Source organism: Gossypium arboreum, chromosome 8 (genome assembly GCF_025698485.1).
Source record: "Gossypium arboreum isolate Shixiya-1 chromosome 8, ASM2569848v2, whole genome shotgun sequence".
Taxonomy (NCBI): Eukaryota; Viridiplantae; Streptophyta; class Magnoliopsida; order Malvales; family Malvaceae; genus Gossypium; species Gossypium arboreum.
Genome location: NC_069077.1, coordinates 27,418,886 through 27,427,244, shown reverse-complemented (window position 1 = coordinate 27,427,244; position 8,359 = coordinate 27,418,886). Strand labels below are relative to the sequence as shown.

General features: G+C 39.8%; 1 long non-coding RNA gene across 1 annotated transcript; it reads right to left on the bottom strand.

Moving 5' to 3' along the window:
• Window positions 1–4,553: 4,553 nt before the first annotated feature.
• Window positions 4,554–5,662, bottom strand: LOC128279471 (uncharacterized). The gene is made up of 2 exons (XR_008269658.1): window positions 5,628–5,662; window positions 4,554–4,839 (listed from the first exon to the last, which is right to left on the bottom strand). It is a non-coding gene; the product is annotated as an uncharacterized LOC128279471 (long non-coding RNA).
• Window positions 5,663–8,359: the final 2,697 nt, after the last annotated feature.

Sequence of the window (8,359 nt, the reverse complement as noted above, 5' to 3'; positions counted from 1 at the left end):
GTACACACTGGTATAAAATGTGCTGACTTGGTAAGCTTATCAACAACGACCCACAAGGAATCCTTTTTCTTTAGTGTCAAAGGCAATCTTGACACAAAATCTATGGTTACCCGGTCTTATCTCCATTCGGGAACCATCACAAGCTATAGTAAACCCGAGGGTACTTCATGTTCGGCCTTCACTTGTTGGCAAACTAGACACTTAGAGACAAACTCAAAAATGTCTCTTTTCATTCTTGACCACCAGTACATTTTCTTCAAGTCATTGTACATTTTCACATTACCTGGATGGATAGACAAGCAACCACTATGTGCCTCTCATAAAATCTTCTGAATAAGCTCCTTATCCTTGGGTACACAGATCCTGTCTCGGTACATCATACAACCATTAGTACTAATATGAAATTCTGATTCATTTTTCGTTTCACACTAAGCCATTTTAGCTTGCAAGTTCTCATCACTTTTCTGAGCCTCACATATCTCTTGAAGGAACATAGGTCTAGCTCTCATCTCGACTAGAATCGAGCCATCATCAATCACGGTCAGCTAAGTTTTCGGAGCCCTTAAGGCGAACAATGATTTCCAACTCAAAGCATCGGCGACTACATTTGCCTTTTCAGGGTGGTAGTTAATCGCTAACTCGTAATCCTTTATCAACTCCAACCACCTTCGTTGCCGTAAATTTAGATCCTTCTGAGTCATCAAATACTTTAAACTCTTATGGTCGGTGAACAATCGGTATCTCTCGCCATACAAATGGTGTCTCCAAATTTTCAGCGCAAACATAATGACGGCCAACTCTGAATAGTGCATCGGGTAATCCCTCTCGTGTGGCTTTAGCTGTCTCGAGAAATATGCTATCACTTTTCCTTCTTGCAAGAGTACACACCCCAATCCATTTAAGGAGCTATCGCTATATACTACGAATTTTTTCCCCGATTCTGGTTGCACCAGAACTAGAGCCTCGGTCAGCAAGACCTTTAATCTCTCGAAACTTTGTTGGCAGTTCTCTGTCCATTCAAACTTGACGCCCTTTTGTAACAACTTTTTCATCGGAGTAGCTATCATAGAGAATCCATTCACGAATCTTCTGTAGTACCCAGCTAAACCCAAAAAGCTTCAAACCTAGGTCACATTCCTCGGTAATTTCCACTCAGCTATAACCGAGATCTTACTTGGGTCAACTCTGATCCCATCTCCCAACACGATGTGTCCTAGGAATCTAACCTCTTTAAGCCAAAATTCACTCTTACTGAATTTGGCATATAATTGCTTATCTCTTAAGGTTTGTAAAACAGTTCTCAGATGCTCCGCGTGCTCACTCTCATCATGCGAGTAAATCAGTATGTCATCGATAAAGACCACCACGAATTTGTCAAAATACAACCAAAAAATGCAGTTCATCAAATCCATAAACACCGCATGAACATTTGTTAAACCAAAAGACATAACAAGAAACTCATAATGCTCATACCTCATCCTAAATGCGATCTTCGGTACATCTTACTCCTTAACCCTTAGCTGATAGTAGCCCGACCTTAGGTTGATCTTGGAAAACACAGTGGCTCCCTTCAACTGATCGAACAAATCATCGATCCTTTGCAAGGGATACTTGTTCTTCACAATCGCTTTGTTGAGCTGTCGGTAGTCTATGCACAATCTCATCAACCCATCTTTTTTCTTCACAAATAGCACTGGGGCACCCCACGAAGAAAAACTCAGTCTCGTAAATCCCTTGTCAATTAACTCTTGTACTTGAACCTTCAACTCCATAGGAGCCATTCTATACGGAGCAATCGAGATGGTCGTACCAGGGACCAACTCGATGCCAAACTCAATTTCTCTGGTTAGAGGTAATCTGGGCAATTCCTCTAGAAACACATCTGTGAACTCACGTACTACAGGCACTGTTTCAATTTTCACTTCAGACTCTTTGATGTTCAACACAAATGCTAGGTAGGACTCATACCCTTTTCTCAAATATTTCTCGTCAGTCAAATACAAGATTAGTACTGATGAGTTTTCCGGTTCACCTGATTCAACCCGAATAATATCCCCATTCTCACATTTCATTTCAATCAACTTACTACCACAATTCACTATCACATCATGAGCAGTTAACCAACACATGCCAAGAATTAGGTCAAGTTTATCAAACGATAATAAAATGAGGTTAGCCGGAAAACAATAACCTCTAACCATCAAAGGACAATTTCTACATACTTTATCAACTATCACATGCCTGCCTAACGGGTTTGACACTTTTATCACAAATTCGGTGGACTCAACAAACATATTCATATTGGGTACTAATTTCATCCATACATAGGAATGAGTAGACCCTAGATCAATCAAGGCAATAATAGAGATATCGTGAAGAGAAAAAGTACCCGTAATCATATCTGGTGAAGATGCCTTTTCGCTAGCGTGAATGGCATAAGTCCTTGTAGACGCACGACCCTCAGACCTCACAGCTGAATCTATAGAGGCACCTCTACTGCTAGCCCCATTGCCCGAGTTCTTCTGTGGTCTACCCCTATCAGGAGCACTATTCATCCTCACATCTTGCTTTTTCTCTTTATCATCTAATTCAAGGTAGTCTCAGATGAAGTGGTCCAAAGATCTGTATTTGAAGCAACCTCTTTCATTCACTCGGCACGTTTACCACATTGTGAACACTTCCGTCTATTTGGCCGAGCACTACCAACACTCGAGATAGAAGTAGTTTGGGCTTTAGACGCCATATGTTGCTTATTCTTGCTCTTATTTGAGAACCCCACTGACCCATTTGATCGGTAGAAAACTCTCTGGGTCTCTTAGATGAGGTCTGTTGTGATTTCCCTATGTGTCTCGTCCTTGAGTCTCAGGACTTGATTCCAGCTCTTCTTTTCTCTTTAGCCAATTCCTCCACCTTACATGCTCTCTTCACGAGCACCACAAATTCCCTTATCTCCAAGATGCCAACAAATAGATGAATGTATTCGTTCAAACCATCTTCAAACCTCTTGCACATAATGGATTCTGTAAATACGCACTCCTGTGCATATTTGTTGAGTCTCATAAACTTACGTTCATACTCAGTCACCGTCCTACGGCCTTGCTTCACCTCTAAAAACTATTTTCTTCTTTGGTCCACAAACCTCTGACTAATATACTTCTTCCAGAACTCCTCCTGGAAGAACTCCTATGTAATCCTTTCCCTTGGTACTACCGACACAAGGGTGTTCCACCATTGATAGGTTGAGTCCCGTAGGAGTGACACTGCGCACTTCACGCACTCCTCAAGCATGCATGATAACTCATCAAATACCCTAATGTTATTTTCTTGCCAAAATTTTACTCTATCCGAGTCATCATCAATCTTAGCCCAAAATTCCTCAGTCCCTTGCTTTCGTATCTTAGCTACTGAGGGTTTCTCTCTCCTAACCAAATCCACTCCTTGCGGAGCTACAAGGGCATACTAAAGAATCGGAGGTGGTGGAGGTGGAGTGTTTGGATTCGCAAGACAAACTCCATGTACCAAGCGTCCATCATATAGAAATAAGCCTCTCTAGCCCCTCCGACCTGACTCAGTGTTACAGGCACACTATCTACTGGCCTGGTCCCTTCAGCGGGAGCCGACGTATTACTCTCCACATCATCTAACGTAGCTACGTCGAGATCCATTTTCTATATGAAAAACATAATTTGTAATCGTCAAGAGTCGTCACACTATCAATGTACATTTATGGCATATATAGCTAGACTCGTACTCATGCTAAGTTAGTCCTAGAACTGACTAAACCATACTCTGATACCACTAAATGCAACACCCCTTACCCGAGTCTGAGGCCGGGATTGGGCACGAGGCATTATCATACTTAACCACATGCCTACAATCATTTCTAAGTCGCCAAGACTAGATCAAATTTAAAACTTTTTCTAACCTTTCTTAAAACTCCTTAATGTGGGCCTACGATGCTTCAAAATCTTATTGGAAACCATTCGAAACTAACTCAGGACCTTAAACCGACTTAATAAAAATAACCCTTGAAACAGGGCACACGCCCGTGTGGGAGGGTAACACGCCCGTGTGGAATTAAAGTCTAAATTCGAACCCACAGGGGTTTTCACACGGCCTGACACATGCTCGTGTTTATGGTCCGTGTCTCTCACACATTCATGACACGTTCGTGTCCAAAAACCTTGACATTCTGTTTCTGATGTCAGCAATCCTTAAGGGTCACACAGCCAAGGCACACGCCAGTGTGCTAGGCTGTGTCCTTAACAAGACTAAGACACATGACCGTGTCTCTGCCCATGTATTTACTACCATGTATACTAACTTGAAATTTCTACATGCAGGGGACACACAGCTGGACAAGACGCTCATGGGGCTGGCTGTGTGTCACACACGGCCTAGACACACGCCCGTGTGTCTACTCGTGTGGGTAACATAGAGCTATTTACCAAGCCCTTTACCACCCTGAAACACAAAATAACAACAACCATCATGCAAAAGATCATCATAATATAATTTCTCAATCCAACAACCACATCTAAGGCCTTTACACATTTCATATTTACTAAAACAACCAACAAATTACCCATTCATGAAACAACTTCTTGTTTTCATATAACAACTTTCAACTTTAGCCATTTCCATGACCTTGTACAAAATGAATCAAAATGCTAAAGCACGCCAACACATTTGGCCAATTAACAAAGACACAAAATTTTAAAGTCAGGGTCCTATACATGCCATAATCAAAATAAATAGATCTAATTATACCAAGTGCTACGATTGATAGTGTGATCGATGCCTCCGACAACCGTTGATCCACGAGCTAAATAGACGACACTATAAGAAAATGGAAAAAAATAGGGTAAGCATAAAACTTAATAAGTTGCATGCAATAAATATAACAACAACTTTACCATTTATCATCATGCTCATAGCACATAAGTAGGCATAAGAACAACTTACTCATCACTAGCCAATACATTTCACATGGCATATATTGAGCTTACATCTCATACATTTCAAATAGGTACCTGTACCACTTACAACATGATCTTACTTTTCTCGTATAACTTAAACTGTAACTTTCGCCGTTGAACTATTTGAAATGCTATCGGGTATTCACTAAGCCTCAAACACAGAGTATAATACCGATGCCATGTCCCAGACATGGTCTTACACTGACTATCGAAATCGAGGCCGACGCCATGTCCCAGACATAATCTTACACTAGCTCTCACATATCCATGCCGATACCATGTCCCAGACAGGGTCTTACACTAACCCATCTCGTAACCGATGCGTATCCCAGACATGTCTTACACTGACTTACGTCACGAGGCCGATGCAGACACTAGCTTACGTCTCAATGCCAATGCCATGTCCCAAACATGGTCTTATACTGGCTCTCATAATTTAGACTATGCATGTCCTAGACATGTCTTACACTAGCACACAAATGACCCAAATGTCATGGCACGAATAATCGATTTATTTCCTAAGGTTCAACAGGAGTTCTACTATCTCAATATTCATCATACATAATTATTTCCACAAACAAGTGATTTATGCTATATCAAATTAAACTTATAATAACCATGTAGTTGTATTATTTACATACAACTTACCTCAGTATGCAAAAAATGTAGACTACTCGTCCGGCTTAATCCACTTGCTTTGCTTTTCCCCAGTCTAGGCCCGAAATTTGCAATTCTTCATTTAAAATGAAAAAAATTCACAAATTTAATTCTTTTAATAATCTAGGTACTCAATAATTTATAATTGAGAAAAATGACCATTTTGCCTCTATACTTTTACAAAGTGACCATTTTACCCTTAGCTCCAAAAATCAATTTTTATCGAATTTCTTCATATCTTAAGCCTAGCCGAACCCTTTTTACTCTTATAGAAACTCAAAATTCCCATTATTTCTCATATTTACCATCTAATTTTTCAACTTATGCAAAATGGTCCCTAATTAGGGCTTCTATGAAAATTTCTTCACAATAATTGTTTATTTCTCAACCATAACTCATATTATTCCATAAAATTTCAGAAATAAACATGTCTAATATCATGTCAAAACTCTAGACTTTCAATCATTTTACAAAATAGTCCCCTTGTTAGAAAGTTCATGTTACAAAGGGTCCAAAAATGCAAAAATCATTAAGAAAACTATCAAAATCACTTACCTATAAGAATAGAGAGTGGCTGAAATTTTTCAAGCTCTCAAACCCTCCTATGGCTGATATTTTCGTCACTAGAGAAGATAGGAAAAGGATGATATCATCCTTTGTTTATTTTTTTTTCTTTTTAGTCAAACAAGCAACCAAACCCACCCAATTTGACTTTTTTTTACCATTCTTGTCCCCATGGCCGGCCTAGCACTCTTTTTAGGTCTATTTGCCCTTTAAAGACCCCCAGTTTAAGTTCCATGGCAATTTAACACCCTTAGCTATTAAATTAAGACTTTTGAACTTTATGCGATTTAGTCTTTTTTTTCGCAATTAAGCTCACAAATGCTAAAATTACCTTGCCAAATTTTTCATGTACTCATATAATGCCACAACACATAAAAATAATATCAAAAATAATTTGTCTAACCTTGGGTCAGTGGTCCCGAAACCACCGTTCCGACTAGCCCCAAAAATCAGGCTGTTATAATTCTCCCCCTTAAGGATTTTCGTCCTCGAAAATCTTAGTGAATAAGTTCGAATATTGATCTCTCATAGTCACTTCAAGTTCCCACGTGGCTTCCTCGACTCCATGTCTATGCCACAAAACCTTTACGAGTGCCACACTTTTATTCCTCAACTTCTTGACCTCTCGAACGAAAATCTTAATCGGTTTTTCACTATAGGTCATATCTAGGCTTATTTCAATTTTTTCTGGTGGAATCACATGTGAAGGGTCAGATCGATAGCGATGTAACATCGATACATGGAATACATCATGAATTTTCTCTAGCTCACGAGACAAGGCTGATCAGTATGCTACCGGCCCAACTCTCTCAGTCACCTCATAAGGTCCAATGAAATAAGGACTCAGTTTGCCCTTTCTACCACATCTTAGGACTTTCCTCCACGGTGATACCTTTAAAAACACCTTATTCCTGACTTGAAACTCGATCTCTTTCCGTTTCAAATCCGGATAGAATTTCTGTCTATCCAAAACGGTCTTTAAGCAGTCACGAATCGCCTTCACTTTCTCTTCAGTCTCTTTAACTAAATTAACCCCGTGTATCTAATTCTCTTTCACCTCGGTCCAATATAAGGGTGTTCAACACTTACGCCCATATAAAGCCTCATAATGTTTCATTTTCAGACTTGACTAATAACTGTTGTTGTATACGAATTCGACTAGAGGTAAATACTTTTCCCAACTGACTTGAAACTCGAGAAAACAACACCGTAACATGTCCTTTAATATCTTAATTACTCTTTCTAACTGACCATCGGTTTACGGATGAAAAGCTGTGCTAAAATTCAACTTTGTTCCCAAAGCGTCTTGCAACTTCTTCCAAAACCTCGAGGTAAACCTCGGATCCCTGTTCGAGATAATTGACAAGGGCATCCCGTGAAGTCTTGCTATCTCTGAAACATACAAATCAACCAATTTCTCAAGGGAGTAATCAGTACACACCGGTATAAAATGTGCTGACTTGGTAAGCTTATCAACAACGACCCACAAGGAATCCTTTTTCTTTAGTGTCAAAGGCAATCTTGACACAAAATCTATGGTTACCCGGTCTTATTTCCGTTCGGGAACCATCACAAGCTATAGTAAACCCGAGGGTACTTGATGTTCGGCCTTCACTTGTTGACAAACTAGACACTTAGAGACAAACTCAAAAATGTCTCTTTTCATTCTTGATCACCAGTACATTTTCTTTAAGTCATTGTATATTTTCACATTACCTAGATGGATAGACAAGCAACCACTATGTGCCTCTCATAAAATCTTCTGAATAAGCTCCTTATCCTTGGGTACACAGATCCTGTCTCGGTACATCATACAACTATTAGTACTAATATGAAATTCTGATTCATTTTCCGTTTCACACTAAGCCATTTTAGCTTGCAAGTCCTCATCATTTTTCTGAGCCTCACATATATCTTGAAGGAACATAGGTCTAGCTCTCATCTCGACTAGAATCGAGCCATCATCAATCACGGTCAGCTAAGTTTTTGAAGCCCTTAAGGCGAACAATGATTTCCTGCTCAAAGCATCGGCGACTACATTCGTCTTTCCAGGGTGGTAGTTAATCGCTAACTCGTAATCCTTTATCAACTCCAACCACCTTCGTTGCCGTAAATTCAGCTCCTTCTGAGTCATCAAATACTTTAAACTCTTATGGTCG